Here is an 18,353-nt window from a genome sequence, read left to right on the forward strand (position 1 = left end):
CTTGAGGAGCCACAACATTTAGGGGGTAGGCACCGAGAGAGAAAGCCTTGGGGGAGAACTGGAAGGAGTTTGCAGAAAGGAGGTAGAAGAAGGAAAGCCAAGAGGAAATAGTGTCAAACAAGACATGAGAAAGTTTCTGAGAAGGAACACAATGCTTTTCCAAGGTCAACAGCATCCCTTTCTACAGAAGATGTAGAAAAACCAAGTACTGAAAATTGTCATTTTTGTACGGTGAAATCATCACTCAGTGGAAAGAACTGAAGGGTATCCCTTGGATCTGTAGATAGGCAGTGATTACCAAGAGTGGTTTCAGAGGGAAACCTGAAGAACGATATCCCTTGGATTTGTAGATAGATGGATTTCAGGGGAGTGGTAAGGGCTAATGTAAGACCTCAGAGAGGACAGTGGTAAACAGTGGCAGGTCGAACTTTGGCAACAGCCAGTAGAGAAAACTGTGCTGTGGAAAAATGTGAACGGGTGGTGGTGGTTAGAAACCAGGAAATAAAGGATGTTGCTGTTCAGAGGGGAAGGAGCCATTGATGGAGAGAGTTTAAAGTGGGTGTAAGAGGGGGCCATTATCTGTGGAGCAAGCAGCAACTCAGGATTCAGCCTCCTACTTCAAACACAGGGCCTTTGTTTTGATCTCTTCTGTTCATTGGGCATTTGCACATAATTTAATAAGAAGAAAGTGTGCTAGAAAATCTTTATAAACTATTGAATTAGATGTTCCAGCTCTAAAAAAGAAAAAAAAAACTATTAATCATTAACTATAGGTCTATGCAGAGTAATTTACAAGTAGTAGTTTGAATAAACACATTCAGATAATCCTGGTTTATTTAAGGTCATGTTTTCAAAAGGATCTTAACTGACAGGAATAGGGAATAACTATTATAACTGTAATTATTTGCATTTCAGTTCCTGACTAGCACTTATAATTTGGATATGTGTAAACTTCAGCTTTTAAATTTTGACTTGTATTTTTTTTAAGTTTTTTTTTTTTTTTTTTTTTTGGTTCCATTATAGTTAACATACAGTGTTATATTAGTTTCAGGTGTATAATACGGTGACTCAACAATTCTATTCATTACTCAGTGCTCATCATAATAAGTGTACTCTTAATTCCCTTCACTCATTTTACCCACCTCCCACCCACGTCCCCTCTGGTAACCACCAGATTGTTCTCTATAGTTAAGATTCTGTTTCTTGGTTTCCCTCTCTCTCACTCTCTCCTTTCCTTTGATCATTTGTTTTGTTTCTTAAATTACACATATGAGTGAAATCAAATGATATTTGTCCTTCTATGGCTGACTTATTTCACTTAGCATTACACTCTCTAACTCCATCCATATTGTTGCAAATGGCAAGATTACATTCTTTTTTATGGCTGAATAATATTCCACTGTGTGTGTGTGTGTGTGTGTGTGTGTGTGTGTGTGTGTGTGTGTATCTCACCTGTTCTTTATCCATTCATCTACCAATGAATTGCTTGGGTTGCTTCTATAGTTTGACTAATGTAAATAATGCTGCAATAAACATAGGGGTGCATGTATCCCTTTGAATGGGTGTTTTTGTATTTTTTGGGTAAATACCCAGTAGTGTGATTACTGGATTGTAGGGTAGTTCAATTTTTAGCTTTTTAAGGAAACTCCACACTGTTTTACACAGTGGCTGCACCAGTGTGCTCCCCACCAACAGTGCATTAGGGTTCCTTTTTTTTCCACATCCTTGCCAACACTTGTTTCTTGTATTGTTGATTTTAGCCTCTCTGACGAGTATGAGGTGAAATCTTATTGTAGTTTTGATTTGCATTTCCCGGATGATGAGTGATGATGAGTATCTTTTCGTGTGTCTGTTGGCCATCTGTATGTCGTCTTTGGAGAAAAGTCTGTTCATGTCTCCTGCCCATTTTTTAATTGGATTATTTGATTTTGGGGTGTTGAGTTGTAGAAGTTATTTATATATACTAATAGATACTAATTTTGGCTTACATTTTTTTTTAAGCATTTCTCAGCCCTGAACTGTTAACATATGTCCATAGAGACTTTTACACCAAAATGAGATTTTAATGCTGGTTCATTTTTAAACTATTTTTTAAAAGTAATTTCTACACACAACGTGGAGCTCAAACTTATGACCCTGAGTTCAAGAGTTGCATGCTGTACTAACTGAACAAGCCAGGCACCCCTACTACTCATTTTTTAAAGTTCTCTGCTTAAGTAAACTTATTGGTAGTGATATGTTTTTGAAAAACCTGTGTGTTTTTCGTTACTATTATAAAAGAAATTTATTTGGTTGGAAAAACTTGAAAAATGTATAAATATATCAAGAAAAAATTATAATCACCCCGAACCCTACCATCTAGTGCTATTATTTCAATATTTCTTCTCATCTTTTACTATGAAATATTTCAAACATTAATAAGTGCCTATATATGCACATTAAATTTTAATAAATTTATTATATTTATTTAAGAAAAAAAATCTTTAAAGAGATAATGTTAGGGGCACCTGAGTGGCTCAGTTGGTTAAGTGTCTGACTCTTGATTTTGGCTCAGGTCATGATCTCACAGTTTGTGAGTTCGAGCCCTCCGCTGACAGCACAGAGCCTACTTGGGACTCTCTCTCCTCTCTCTCTGTCCCCCCCCCTAAAAAAATGGAGGAAAAAAAAAGAAATAATGTTATGGATTCAATTGGAGGCCTTTCTCAACTCTATTTCTCTGTCCTCCCCAGAAGTAACCACTACCTGAAGTTGTTGTATATTCTTCCATGTTTTTATACATTTACGATGTGTGGAGCTATTCATTGGTAGTATGTAGAAATGTTGCCAGTACCTGACAACCCTGCCTCAGCCAAGGCCCCCCATCAGGTGGTCTCAGCCGAAGCCCGTAGGAAAGTGCCCCATTTAAGGCCTCTGGTAAGGAAGAGGCCTCCGAATGGAGGTGCCTGGGCTAGAAATGCAGCCGTGCATATGAACATGGCTGGTTGGGGTTGGGGGGTGGGCTCAGTTCTTGACTGCAACTCCCACTGGGAACTGTAACACACTGGCAATGCACTATGTCTGGTGTGGGGAGGGCAACTTCCCCTTCCTGAGATCTGCTAGTCAAAGCCTGGCAACTGCCCATGGTCAGACCTGAAGGATCACACACAGGATTTTGGCACAGTTTGGAGTCATACTCCTTAATATGGTAACCATGTTTAACTCTTTGGCTAACTGCTAAAATGTTTTCCAAAGTGTTTGCACTATTTTATATTCCCGCCGGCAATATATGAGGATTCCAATCTCTCCTTATCATCAGCAGCACTTATTATTATTTGTCTTTTTGACTCTAGTCATCCTAGTGAATGTGATGTATTACCTCACTGTGGTTTTGATTTGCATTTCCTTGTGATTAATGATGTTGAACAACTTTTTTTTTTTTTGGCCCATTTTAAAATTGGATTACTTTTGTTATTATTGATTCATAAGGATTCTTACTTAATCTGCATACCAGGCCTTTATTAGATATATGATTTACAAATATTTTTCTCCCATTCTGTGGATTATTTTTTCACTCTCTTGATAGTGTTCTTTGAAGCACAAAAGTTTTTAGTTTTCATGAAACCCAACTTATTGATTTGGTTGCTGTGCTTAAGTATCTTATCTGAGAAATCATTGCCTAATTCAAGGTCATTAAGACCTATATCTATATTTTCTTCGAATAGCTTTATAGTTTTAATTCTTATGTTTAGGTCTATGATACATTAGAGTTAATTTTTATATATGATGTGAGGTAGGGTTTTAAGTTAATGCTTCTGCATGTGGATATCTGGTTGTCCCAGCACTATTTGGTTAAAAGACTATCCTTTCCCCACTCATTGTCTTGGCATTGTTATAAAAAATCAATTGACCATAAACATAAAGATTTATTTCTGAACTCCCAGAAATATGCCACCCTTAGGCCTGTCACACAGTCTTGATTACTATAGCTTTGTATTAAGTTTTGAAATCAGGAAGTGTGAGTTGTCTTTGTTCTTATTTTTCAAGATTGTTTTGACTGTTCTGTGTCCTGTGTGTTTCCATGAATTTTAGGATCAGCTTGTCAATTTCTGCAAAAAACCCCAGCTGGGTTGAATCTGTACATCAACTTTGTGAATGTTCCCATTGTGATAAGCAGAAAAATGAACTCCCCCACACCCTACCTTCTGCCCCAAGATATTCACAATCCTGATATAATCCCTGGAACCTGTGAATATGTTGTTACATGGTAAAGGGGAATAAGCAGATGGAGGTGTGTTCCCAATGTAATGATGCCTTTAAATACAAAACAGAAGCAGAAGAGTGTCAGAGTGATGTGCTGTGTCAAAGACTGAACTGGCTCATTGCCACATAGTATTCTATTGTGTATATAAACCACAATTTCTTTATCCATTCACCAGTTGATGGACATTTAGGTTCTTCTACGTGGCAATAAGAAAGAATGAAATATGGCCTTTTGTAGCAACATGGATGGAACTGAAGAGTGTGATGCTAAGTGAAATAAGTCATGCAGAGAAAGACAGATACCATATGTTTTCACTCTTATGTGGATCCTGAGAAACTTAACAGAAGACCATGGGGGAGGGGAAGGAAAAAAAAAAGGTTAGAGAGGGAGGGAGCCAAAACATAAGAGACTCTTAAAAACTGAGAACAAACTGAGGGTTGATGGGGGGTGGGAGGGAAGGGAGGGTGGGTGATGGTATTCAGGAGGGCACCTGTTGTGATGAGTACTGGGTGTTCTATGGAAACCAATTTTTCAATAAATTTCATATTAGAAGAAAAAGACTGAACAGGCTATTGCTAGCTTTGAAAATGGAAGGGACCATAAGTCAAGGATTGGTGGTAGTCTTTACAAACTGGGAAATTCAAGGAAAGAGCCCTCAGAAAAGAATAAGCTTTATCAAAGCTTTGATTTTAGCCTAGCAGAATTATTCTGGAACCATCTAGAACTGGAAGATAATACATTTGTGTTTTAAACCATTAAGTTTGTGGTAATTTGTTGCAGCAACAAGGGAAAATTAATTCAGCTATCTTAACAATATTGAGTCTTCCAATCTTTGAACACAAGATGTATTTCCCTTTATTTAGGTTCTTTGTTTCAACAACGTTTTTATAATTTGCAGTGTACAAGTAGTGGTGCATTTCTTTTGTTATTTTTATTCTTAAGTATATTATTCTTTTATGATGCCCTTTTAAATGAAATTGTTTTCTTAATTTAATCTTGGATTGTTCATTGCTAGTGTATAGAAATATAATTGATTTTTGTATATTGATCTTATATCATGCAGCCTTAGCTGTAATTGTTTTTGTATATTTCCTAAGATTTTCTACATACAATATTATGTCATCTGTGAATAGAAATAGTTTTTCTCCTTCTTTTTTTTTTTTTTTGAGTGTGAATGCCTTTTATTTTCTTTTCCTGCCTAATTGCCCTGGCTAGAAACTCCAGTACAGTTTTTAATAGAAATTATAACAGCAGACATCCTTGTCTTGTTCCTGATCTTAGGAGATGTTAGGGAAGTATAAACTAAAAAGAAAGTCTCCTGCCAACCCAGACAAACTCTCCACAGAAGTCAAAGAGAAATAAAACAGTTTTATTGTTGAATAAGCATTGAGCCAGAATGGGATCTACATCACAGGTATTCACTAAAGAGAATGTACAGATAGAATGGTAAAACTAAGCAGATGCAACCCAAAAGATACATGTTCCCCAAATAAATGAAAACTAGTCTTCAAGTAAGAGGACTTGACAACAGCATTTGTCACACATAGTTCATCCTACATTCACCTGGTAGTTGGGGTGGCCACCTGTGTTTGCTAATTGCCTTTATCCAAAAGAAAAACAAATTACTCATATCTTTATGAACGGAGGTAGATTTGTAACTTGGAACCAGGTGCTAGCTGAAGTTAGACTCCTACCCTCCCATGGAAACTGGGGGTAGGGGTTCTGAACTCCTTGATGATTACATTTCAAAGAGATGGCTCCCAGATCCTTAAGAAAAAGACTCCTGGTTGTAAAACTGACCAAGAGGCTTATTTAGGTACATCTTCAAGGGACAGAGAAGGAATTCACAATGACAAGTTTTCTAAGGTAAATGCACTAAAAAGAATGGGGGGGAAGGCATTGGAAAGTTAATCTTTGCATCAGGAAAAATTCTGGTTTTTTTTTCAAATATATTTGTATTTACAGTTATGGGGGCACTCTTTTGGTTTTTATCATTAAGTATGGTGTTGCTTGAGGATTGTGTAGATGCCTTTTATTAGGTAGGGAAGTTTCCTTCTGTTCCTAGCTTGTTGAGTGCTTTTATCATGAAAGAGAGTTGGATTTTGTCAAATGCTTTTTCTGCATCTGTTGAGATGATTTCTCTCACTCTGTCAATGTAGTGTATTACATTGATTGATTTTCGTATTTTGAACCAATCTTGATTTCTGGGAGAAATCCCACTTGGTCATGGTGTAGAATCCTTTTTATATGTTGTTAGGTTCAGTGTGGTGGTATTTTGTTGAAGTTTTGATGTCTATATTCATAAGAGATATTGGCCTATAGTTTTCTTCTCTTGTTAGGTCTTTGGTTTTGGTATCATGGTAATACTATCTTCATTGAATGAGTTACAGTGTGTTTCTTCCTTTTCTATTTCTTGGTACACTTTGCGAAGGATCACTGTTCCTTCCTTACAATTATAGAATTCACCAGTGAAGTCATCTGGTCCTGGCTTTTCCTTGTGGGTAGTTTTTTGGTTATTAGTTTAATTTTTTGTTATTGGTCTATTCAGATTTTCTTTTTCTCTTTCATTCAGTTTTGGTATTTTTGGTATTTTTGTGTGTTTCTAGTAACTCTTCCTTTCTCTCTAGGCCATCTAATTTGGTACAATTGTTCTTAGTATTCCCTTATTTATTTATTTATTTATTTATTTTTTTTTTTTTAATTTTTTTTTTCAACGTTTATTTATTTTTGGGACAGAGAGAGACAGAGCATGAACGGGGGAGGGGCAGAGAGAGAGGGAGACACAGAATCGGAAACAGGCTCCAGGCTCCGAGCCATCAGCCCAGAGCCTGACGCGGGGCTCGAACTCACGGACCGCGAGATCGTGACCTGGCTGAAGTCGGACGCTTAACCGACTGCGCCACCCAGGCGCCCCTATATTCCCTTATTTATTATTATTATTATTATTATTATTATTATTATTATTTTACTTCTATAAGGTCAATTCCTTTTTTCATTTCTAATCCCCTCTTTCATTACTGATTTTAGCAATTTGAGCCCTCTCTCTCTCTCTTTTTTTTTTTTTGTCAGTCTAGCTAAAGGTTAAAGGTTGTCAATTTTGTTGATTTCTAAAAGAACCAACTTTTGTTTTTATTGCTTTTCTATTCTCTATTTTACTTATTTCTGCATTAATTTTTTTACTACCTTCTTTCTGCTTGTTTGGGGTTTTTAGTTTGCTCTTCTTTTTCTAGTTTCTTAAGGTAGTAGGCTAGGAAATATTTTTAAGATTTCTTCTCATTGTATGGGCATTTACAGCTATAAATTCCCCTGTAAGCACTGATATAGGGACATCCCATTTGTTTTTTCTATGTTGTATTTTTGTTTTCATTCATCTCAGAGTATTTTCCAATTACCCTTTAATTTCTTTATTGTTTATTTAGGAATGTGTTGTTTAATTTTCACAGATTTATGGATTCCCCAGTTCCTTCTCTTAATGCTGCCTAATTTCATTCCAGCATGGATGGAGAACATACTTTGTATAACTTCAATCATTTTAAGTGTATTGATTTTATTAGTTTTTATATGTATCATTCTCATTGTCTTTATTTCCTAAATCATTTTTTTTAACGTTTATTTATTATTGAGAGACAGAGAGACAGAGCATGAGCAGGGGAGGGACAGAGAGAGGAGGAGACACAGAATCCAAAGCAGACTCCAGGCTCCGAGCGGCCAGCACAGAGCCCGACGTGGGGCCCGAACTCACAAACCGAGAGTCATGACCTGAGCTGAAGTTGGACGCTCAACTGACTGAGCCACCCAGGCGCCCCATTCCTAAATCACTTTTAAAATTTGATCTCTTTCACGTATAAGTAACTTATAAATTTTTTTTTTATATCTCAGTGTTTTGGGGCTTTTTCTTTGAAGATTATTTTTTTATTTGATTTTATTATGTCATAGAATATACCTTACATAGTTACAGTTTTTCAGAATAAGTTAAGAAATTCTTTATACCTTAATGATTCAGATAATCATTCACCCCCAAATTGGTGGATTGATACAATAGTTATTTGCTCAAATTCTGCAATTTGGCCAGGTCTTTTTGAAGGGTAGCCAAGTGAGCAGCTCAACTAGGGTGGGAGAAATCTCTTCCAATGATGGTTGGTACTGGTCATTTGCTAGGAACTTACCTGGGCTATTGGCTGAGTCCTTGGTTTACTTCCATGTGTTCTCTTTACATGGCTAGATCAGGCTTCATCTCCTACATTATGGTGGTTGAGAGCTGAGAGGGAGTGTCTCAAGAGTTAGAGTTACAAAATAAAGCCTCCATATACAAGCATTCACCCAGCATCTGTTAGCATAACACTTGCTAATATCTCATTGGTTAAAGCCAGTCACATGGCCAAGCCCAGAAATATTGTATGAAAGGAGTACACAAGGGCATGCTTATGAGTAAAAGTATTTTGTTGACAAGTTACCAAGAGAATGGTCAGTCTGTTACACATGACATGTAGTTAAGTTTATGCAAGCTTTATATATTCTTTGAAGAACATGTGTTTTATCTTTAGGCCACAGAGCTCAATAGATGTTTATCCAACTATATTTACTGACAAATTATTCAGATCTTCTATATCCTAATTTAGGTCAATGATAAATTGGTGTGTAAAAATCTCCTACTGCTATTGTTTGTTTTGTTTGTTCTTTAATTGAGTGGATGTCTTCCTCAGTTCAGGCTTATAACAGAATGCCATGGACTGGGTGGTTTATAAACAACAGAAATTTATTTCTCGCACTTGTAGAGGCTACAAAATCCAAGATCAAGGTACTGGCAGATTTGGCGTCTGGTGAGGCTTGCTTCCTGGTTCACCGAGGGCTGTCTTCTCACTGTGTCCAATGTATGTTGAAGGGGCAAGAGAGCTTTCTGGGGTTTCTTTTAAAAGGACACTATTCTCATTCAATCCCCTTCATGCGAGCTCTGCATGCATGATCTAACCGTCTCCCAAAGGCCCCCCTCTTAATACCATCCCATTGGGGATTAGTATCTCAACGTATAAATTTTAGGGGAGCGCACATCATTCCATAATAGTGGTCTTTATATTTCTAAAACATTCTATTTTGTTTATGTTTATGCATTTTACTGTAAATATGTAATGGTTCATAAATCTTTATTTTCATTTGTACCTTTCATCCGTGACAAGTGGCTGTCATTGAACTAAATACTTTTTTATTTGCTCATCCCAAGTGTTTCCTCTGTTTCATATTAGTATTGTAAATTATCATTTTTGTTGTGGCCCTCAGTCACATTTATTATTTCTTGCTGTTGTATTGAATTTGTAATGACTCCGTCTGGAATTCTTTGTGTTTTCATTGACTGTCAAGGACCCTCCTTTTGTGTATGACCTGTTTCTTTTCTTAGACAATGAACCCATTGGTATGCTTGTTAGTTTATAGTTTTCATACATTTGAAAAAAGAAAGAAATTGAGTTATCAATTTAAAACCACTGAATCTTCCAGTGTTGGTACAATAAATTAAGGTGACAATCTCTAAATGTGGTAAACAAAGCAAAGTACAATCCTTATTTCACTTTTTCTGTTTCTCCCTTTCTCTAATTTAAACTGCTAACATTTGAAGAAAAGGGCGGAGTAGAAATTACTTGAGTGACTATGGTATCCCTGTGCCTTATTTTTAAAATATGTTGCATCTGGCAATCTTTCTAACATACTTGACAGGTCATTTTCCTGTTGTATTGGGAAATAAACAAAGCACAAAGAAGATAGCTAATTTTCCACAGTCCCATGGTGTCAAGATGTCATTCCATTCAGCCACACCAGGTTCATTGCAAAATTGATTTATTTTCTCCATAAAGAGCTGGCATCCCATGGACCACACAGATAACAGTTAATTCCTAAATGGAACACAATAAATTTGGTACTGAATGAAGTGCTTTATTTCTTTCTGTTTTGAAAGCCTGCAGCTATTGTATTTAAAAGAGAAGAAAGGATTATTTTTATAAACTTTCAGATTGTTAAAATTAATTTCCGTGGTGTTGGAAGTTGGGAATGTGGAGATTTTAAAGGTTAATGCTTCTAATTAAAGTATGAAGCTGCTTACCTTGCATTTCACTGACTTGAAAAAGAAACGTTTAGGTAGACCATTTAGCTCCTTGCTTACAGGAGGGAAACTAGCAATTCAGTGCAGATAAAATGGTGGTAAAAATTGACCCTCATTCTTGAACTTTTACACAGAAATCTTGGAGTCATACAGTGGACGATTGCTTTTATTTTAAACTTTAATTTTAGTCAGGTTAATAGAGACAATAATCAATTATGGCAGACCAGAATGTCAGCAAAACCAAGTATTAAGGAAAATAATTTCTTTTGTCATGTCAGGGTTACAGTCAGCCAGGAACAGTTGTAAAAAGTGGCTTCATTCTTTCTCCCTTACCCTTTAAAATCTCTTTCTTCTTTACTCCTCTTCTCCTTTTGGGGTTCACATCATTCCATATTAGTGGTCTCTATATTTCTAAAACATTCTATTTTGTTTATGTTTATGCATTTTACTGCAAATATGCTATGGTTCATGAATCTTTATTTTCAGTTGTACCTTTCATCAGTGACAAGTGGCTGTCATTGAACTAAATACTTTTTTATTTGCTCATCCCAAGTGTTTCCTTTGTTTCACATTAGTATTGTCAATGATCATTTTTGTTGTGGCTCTCGGTCACATTTATTATTTTCTCTTCTTGCATTGAATACGTAATGACTCTGTTTGGAATTCTTTGTCATCGTCAACCAGTCTGTCAATACTCTGGCCATTGATTCCCTGTGTTTTAATCTTTTCTCTCTAATTTCTCCTCATCAATTTCCTGGGAACATCTACAGTGTTTAACATAAAAGAAGAGATCACTTATTGTGAGATGCAGACATCGGCCTCAGGGAAGATACCGTGGGTGGAGGCTTTTCTGTCCTCCCCAAATCACACTGAATCTGGTTTTACTGATAGCTTTCTTTGTTGGGGTTTAGCAAATGATTTACTTACCAGGAGCAGGGAGACAGAGTGAAATCCATGGTGAGAAGGCTGCCAGAGGCCTTGGCAAAAGTTTTTCGTATATTCAGAGCTATAGAGCTTCTGTTTTAGAGGTGAAAGAAGACTTTTCTTTTCTTCCTCAGCCACATCAGATTATGGATTTAGGATCTATTTGCCCAGCATTTTGTGAGGAAATACAGTGAGGATTCAGTCCTAAGACATCTACAATGAAAAAGAATGAATGAGTTCTTACAAATGACTTGAAATATGTGCTAGTTGCCTTTTGGAATAAAAAACCTTTGTTTTGTTTAAAAATCTTAAGCAAAAAACAGGCTTTACTTGTGTAGCAAAAGTAATGTATCATCAAAAACTGTTTATTTGCTCACAGATTTGCTTTTGAGTAGCAAGTGATCTAATTTTGAACGTAATGTTGATTCTATCCTCAGAATTTAGGTCATACTGAAAAATAAATTTTAGTTTTGTTACAACACTGTATAAATATATATGTCATCAAGATGTTTTTAAACTTTAATTGACGGACACAGCATTTTAAACTAAGAATAGATCTCACAAATCTCCCTTTCTTACAGAGATGAGAAATTCGAGACCTTCCAAAGGTCAAATAGGTGCTTGATGCCACAGAACAATTAAATGCTAATTAACTCATGAAATCTACTTTTACTCTAAATAATGAATCTAGCTTCTCCATAGCACTTAGTATGTTTTTATTCATTTACGTATAGGTTAGTTAGTTGCCTCCCTTGGTATAACAGAAACTCCCGTGAGGCCAGGGATTTTTTGGTGTGTTTCATGCTGTGTCCCAACATCTACAGTAGTTCCTGGCACAGAGTAGGTGTTCCATTCATATTTATTTAGTAGATGCAAGTGTGATTAGGGAAGAGTATGGGCTGTGGTGCTGCTACGATTTAGTGTCAGGCCATCTGTGTTTGCTGACTTGGTAAGAGAAGATTTCATGCGATAGGGAGAACTTGATCTGTATGTGAAAGGGTGACATTGCTTGGTGGTGAAGGGAGTGAACACCCTAGGTAAGTGTTGCCATGAATGAGGAGCAAAGATCTGGAGGGAGGTTGGCATAGGTGAGACCGTGTGAGAGTAGGCAGCCACTAGTGTTTCGAGCTCACGCATACTTTTTTCAGATCGACCTGGTCGAAAACATAGCCTGACAGCACGGTCAGCACTACCAATCTTTTTCACCGAGTGTGGTGAAAGTCCTTGGCCAATCTGACTTTGACTTGAATAGGTCAAAGGTCAAATATTTGTTTTGTGTAGTTGTCCAGTCAGACATCTGTCTTCAGGATTCAGAAATATGATGGTCCCATCTTCACTACCATGTCCGTTGGGGTGCCTGTTGTTTTCTAAGCCTCTTATTATAATAATCCTCATGAAAAGTGCCAGATTTCTCTATATAAATAATAATGATAGTGATGATGATGATGATGATGGTGGTGGTGGTGGTGGTGGTGGTGTCACTTGGCATTTGTATAGCACATAGAATTTTTCATGACACTTGCACATATATTATCTCATGGACAGATCCTAAAGAATTAATTGCAGTGTCATATAAAATGATCTGAAATCAATTGTGCCACCTGGGCAATGTCCACTGATCCTAGTGGGCAGATGAAAATTGAATCTAACTTAACTTTTCATTTTCCAGTTAACACAACACATCAATTAAAGCAGATTGATGTCCACACTATATTCACAGGTCCTATTTTGCATAAGACAGCATCAATCTATTCTTTTTACTATCATGAGTTTTATCCATATTACATATAAATGCTTCCCAGGTTTAAAGAAGTACTGCATTAATCAGTGAAATGATGGGTCAGTTTTAGTTTTAAAAGTCATCTCCTACTCGTTAATGGAAAATATATTGATAATTCTTCCAGTGAGTGTCTTGGCACTCTAGTTTAGAAGATGTTACTGAAGGTCTGAATCATACATCTCCCTGAATGCAATCCACAGGAGGCAGGTGAGCCAATATGAAGGTTTGGCATCTAGAAACTGGTCATGGCCTACCTTGACCTTGGAACTAATGAGGCTACTATGGATGAATCATAGTCCAGTGTATTTATTATTTAACTAAATCACTTACAGATAAGATACGCTCCTTGTAAAAATTGGGCCTGGATTTAACATTTCAGATATTCATATGTGTTTTGTACTTTAAGATGCTGCTTATATTTAAAAGAACTTTTTAATCATCGATTTCACTGGTGTTAAAACCATTAATACGTGTGTCTATGCAACATGAGAGAAATGTGATGCCTTTTGAGAAATGTCCCCAATACCCCATAAAAGTACACTGCTTTCATTATTTTTATAAAGTAAGTGAAGAAAACCATACTTAGTATGTAAATAGCTTTTTGTTTGCCTTTCTATAAGAAGGACTACTTGAACACTAACAAAGGAGAGTACACAAGTAACATTGCAACTAGGATTGCCAAATAAAATGTGAATTTCAGATAAACAAAGAGTTTTTCAGTTTGTGTCTCAAATATTGTATTTTTAGTGTAAATATGTCCCCAAATACTGCACGTTTTAGTAAACCAAATTCCACTGAGTATCCTGGGGTTTTATTGGTTACATCTGCCAGCCCTAGATGCAACTAGGGGCCAGCATGCCCTAAAATTTATGATCGAAGTGTGGCCAGTTTTCTTCAGGCATAGTATATTTTTCTGTGGTTTTTGACCTGTCGTCTAATTCTCTTTTCTCTCTGTAAGAAGTTTGTATTTAAAACAATCTTGGAACTGTTCTGTGTAACTACCTGCTTACTGGCAGCAGTCTTCTATGAGCTGAGAACATTTCCATGATAGCAGGGTACATAACCTCAACAGATAAAACTTTAAGAGACTGTTAACATCCAGAATGGTATTACCCATTGGCTCTCCTCAACTGTGGGGCTCATAGGCATGAATTAATATATTCCAAATTGATCAGTTTCTTCTCCCACACCTGATCCACTTGTATCTATGTTAATGATACTGATTCCCACCCCATCATCCAGGCCAGACACTTGGGAGCCTGGAAATGAGGGGTCTTCCCTTCCCTTATGCTCCTTCTCACATCCAGTTAGTTCTGAGGAATCTCTCTTCTCCCTATTTCCTTAACTACCACATTAGTGGCAGCTCACCCCGCTCTCTGCCTCTCCTCCAGCTCACTTCTTTCACCCTTCCGTGGTGGGGAACGCACTGGATGGACCAGAATGCACTTTCACGTCTGTGGTCTAGTGAAACTGGACCATATTCTATCTATGCCTGTAGGTGCTTAATAAGTAGGGTCTCACAGAAAAAAATTCAGAACATGGATGGATCCTGCAACTGCATTCACCATTCTGCCTAGAGTCCTTTTTGCTAAACTCTGCTCATCTCACTGAATATCTGAGTATCACATTGCTCACTCTCTCCAGAAAATGTGCCTAGCCACTTACTCCCTCTGGCTTCTCCCAGCTCCCCTCATCTCTATTAATTTTCATTGACTCCCATCCCACCATAGTGGTTGTTTTTTGAGCTATTTATCAGAAATATTATACCTACCTCCTGAAACCGTAAACGTGTGCCCCAACATGTGCACAACACACACGCATGCGCGTGCGCGCACGCACACACACACACACACACACACACACAGATATGCACTTGTGTGATTTCATGCACTTTATCCATCCCATTACTGCTATATTGAATCATTCTAAGATAGAGCATGATTTGCTTTTCAGTCTCAACAAACTATAATTACTGGGCTATACAGTTAATTATGTCACTTCAGGTCAGATTTTTATCCTCATGAATTCATATGGACTTTTGTCTCCTGGATTGAGCAAATAATGGACCTTGTGTTCCCAGATAGATAGTTTGTATTCTTTTTTTTTTTTTTAACGTTTATTTATCTTTGAGACAGAGAGAGACAGAGCATGAATGGGGGAGGGTCAGAGAGAGGGAGACACAGAATCTGAAACAGGCTCCAGGGTCTGAGCTGTCAACACAGAGCCCGACGCGGGGCTCGAACTCATGGACCGCGAGATCATGACCTGAGCCGAAGTCAGCTGCTTAACCGACTGAGCCACCCAGGCGCCCCAGTTTGTATTCTTTTAAAATGTATATTTTTGTTTCTTTTTCATTAACATTGACAAATTCTCTTTTTCCTTTTTCTTTCAGGTAGTCTAGGGAGATGAAAGTTTGATAGCCAGAACCTGAGAATGTACTTTTTTAATAGACTCAGAATTAGTACATTGCAGTGTGATACAAAAATTCTTTTCTATCCTTACCCACTGAAGCAAATAATATTGGGCGAATTATTTCAATAAAAGAAACCTATCTCTAAAAATTTAGCTTTAACTGTGTCCCAAACTTCTCAACATTCTTTTATTAGTAATTTCTAACATTTGCTAGGCAAAATTTTCTTTTATGATGTCTCCCAGCACCACTTCTAAGATGCTACATCATTATATTGCTGATGAGATACTTTCTCAATGATAGTTTTTCGATTTCTCTAAAAATTCTAATTTCTTCTCCAATTTCATATACCCTTCAACAAATGAATCTGCTTCAGCTCTAGTATTTCTTTCTGCTCATTAGTGCTGTATATAAGATCGTTCTTATGAACTCACAGCTGTCACATAAGTTTATCTTCTGGGGCAAGAACTAGCATTTGGAAGGTTAAGTTTATCTGTGGGTCACTAGTATGATAATGATGGGTACACCAAGAATTGGGGATAAATCTGAAAAGGCAGATGCTGTGGAAACATTGGCTCTTGAGATCGGAAAGGTCCAATGGGATGCAGAGTAGTCAGCCCTGAGTCTCTCAGATTAAGGAAAAGCTCCCATGCACATACTTGCACACACACATCTTTAAAAGCCAAAGGATTGTTTGAAGTATAAATGAAAGTAGAGGCAGAAGTAGAAAAATGAAAAGAAATGTTTGCCTCAGGAGGTAATATCAGGGCAAAGATAGTCACAGGTCCCACCAGGCATTATGAAGAAAACAGGCCCTAGGGTTTAAGATGGCTCCCTGAAGGGACTCTTAAAAACTGAGAACAAACTGAAGGCTGATGGGAGGTGGGAGGGAGGGGAGGGTGGGTGATGGGTACTGAGGAGGGCATCTGTTGGGATGAGCACTGGGTGTTGTATGGAAATCAATTTGACAATAAATTTCATATATTAAAAAACAAAATAAGATGGCTCCCTGGAGGTGACTATTTCCCTGACAGCAGCATCTGCAGAGGTGTCTTGGCCCTTTTGCTATACCTCAGAAATAGCCCTTGGAATTCAAAAAAGCATGAGGGCTGTTGACCTTGGATGGGTGGGTTCTCGGCTCTGATTTGTAAACTAGGCAAATCATTCAGAGTTCAGCGCTTTAACCCTAAGAATCAGTGGTTTGTGACAGAGACACTACAGGCCCCCTGTTTGCGCCTGAGGGGCATGTGGATGGTGAGTAGATCTGGGAGTTGTTCCCATATGGTTTCAATGGAAGCCTTGGGTGTGAAAGAAATTATCCAAAAAGAGAGTGAAGAATGAGACTCAAAACAGCATTTAACACGTGGGTGAAAGAAAGAAGTGCCATTATATGGGAACTGCGAGGCAGGAAGGGACTACCCTTTCTAATATTGCAACCTGCCTCCCCACATCCATTCCTAACTTCCTTTCTTCTAATCTAAGTTTTCTATTTCCTATAGCATTTATCACCTACTAAAATAGTATATAATTTACTTTTTAATCATTGTGTTGTGCTGTGTTTTTTATCTTCCCTGCCTCTTCTTACTGGAAGGTAAGCTTCATGAGGGCAAGTATTCCAAGCAGTTAATGTATTCCAAGCAGGTAGAACAGTCCTGGTACTTTGGAGGTACTTTGTAACTATTTATTGAATAAATGAAAAAAATATATATCTCAACAAGTAAGTTTCAGTCAGTAGTGTCAGAAACTGCAAGGAAGTCACCTAAAACAAGTGAGACAATTAGTAACCCTTTGGGGTTCTAGGGAGAAGTTGTATCAATGGCAAGATAGGAATAGATGCTGGGCCACAGTTGGGCTGAATGATGGATGGTGTGTGAAGGAGTGAAGAGGGCCAGCAGGAATTACTCTTTCAAAAAACTTTGCTTGGAAAAGAGGAAAACGGTGGTACTTACAGGAAGACTTGGGATCAAGGAAGGATTTTACATGTTTTGTTTTTGCTGTTTTTAATGGGTTAGACTCACAGGGCAATGGCAGAATGTGATCTGGTCCTCAGAAGTGGTGAAGGGATCAGCATTCCATTATGGGAAGGTCTCTTTAGTGGCTGTGGAGAGCATGGCCTAGAGCAGGAGACACTAGGGTCAAGGACACAACTGGGCTGTGGCTTTCAGGGATAATAGCTGGGAATGCTGTTCTCCCTGATCGTGCCCTGGGTCTCTTCTCCACTGGCTTTCATTGACCATCATTCCTTCCCCTCTGCCCTGCTCTTCCACTTCAACCCCATGGAATGCCTTCTGAGATTAGCAGTCTCCTCTTAATCTCTTCTCTTCACCTCCTGGCTTTAGGTGAAAACTAGTTGTTTCCTGAAGGTCCTGTGATTATGTTTGGGGTTGGGCCTTTGTGAAGTGATTAGGTTTAGATGAGGTCAGGAAGATGGTATCGATCCTTTTATAACAAACACCAGAGGGGCTCCTGGGTGGCTCAGTTGGTTAAGCAACTGACTTTGGCTCAGGTCATGATCTTGCCATCAGTGAGTTCGAGCCCCTCATCAGGCTTTGTGTTGACAGCTCAGAGTCTGAAGCCTGCTTCAGATTCTGTGTCTCCTTCTCTCTCTGTTCCTCTCCTGCTCACGCTCTGACTCTTTCTCTCAAAAATAAATAAACATTAAAAAAAATTTTTTTTAAGAAACACTGGAGATCAATCACCCCTCCGTGCCATCTTCCCCTCCCCCAACCTCACCCAGCCATGGGAGGATACAGCAGGAAGGTGGCCATCTGCAGGCCAGGAAGAAGGCCCTTATTGGGAAACAGAACTGGCTAGTACCTTGATCTTAGACTTCCCAGCTTTCTGAATTGTGAGAAATAAATTCCTATTTATTCCTGCTTAGACATCCCATCTTTGGCGTTTTGTTATGGCA

The 18,353-nt window shown here is 37.9% G+C and overlaps 1 protein-coding gene across 8 annotated transcripts in view; it reads left to right on the top strand.

Annotated features, from left to right (window-relative positions):
* NEK10 (NIMA related kinase 10) overlaps window positions 1-18,353 on the top strand; it is a 208,433-nt gene that overhangs the window by 94,094 nt on the left and 95,986 nt on the right. The window lies entirely within an intron of this gene.

This window comes from Lynx rufus, unplaced genomic scaffold, assembly GCF_022079265.1.
Source record: "Lynx rufus isolate CCGP_SWC_20201006 ecotype Redwood Valley unplaced genomic scaffold, mLynRuf1.p SCAF_5, whole genome shotgun sequence".
Classification (NCBI taxonomy): domain Eukaryota; kingdom Metazoa; phylum Chordata; class Mammalia; order Carnivora; family Felidae; genus Lynx; species Lynx rufus.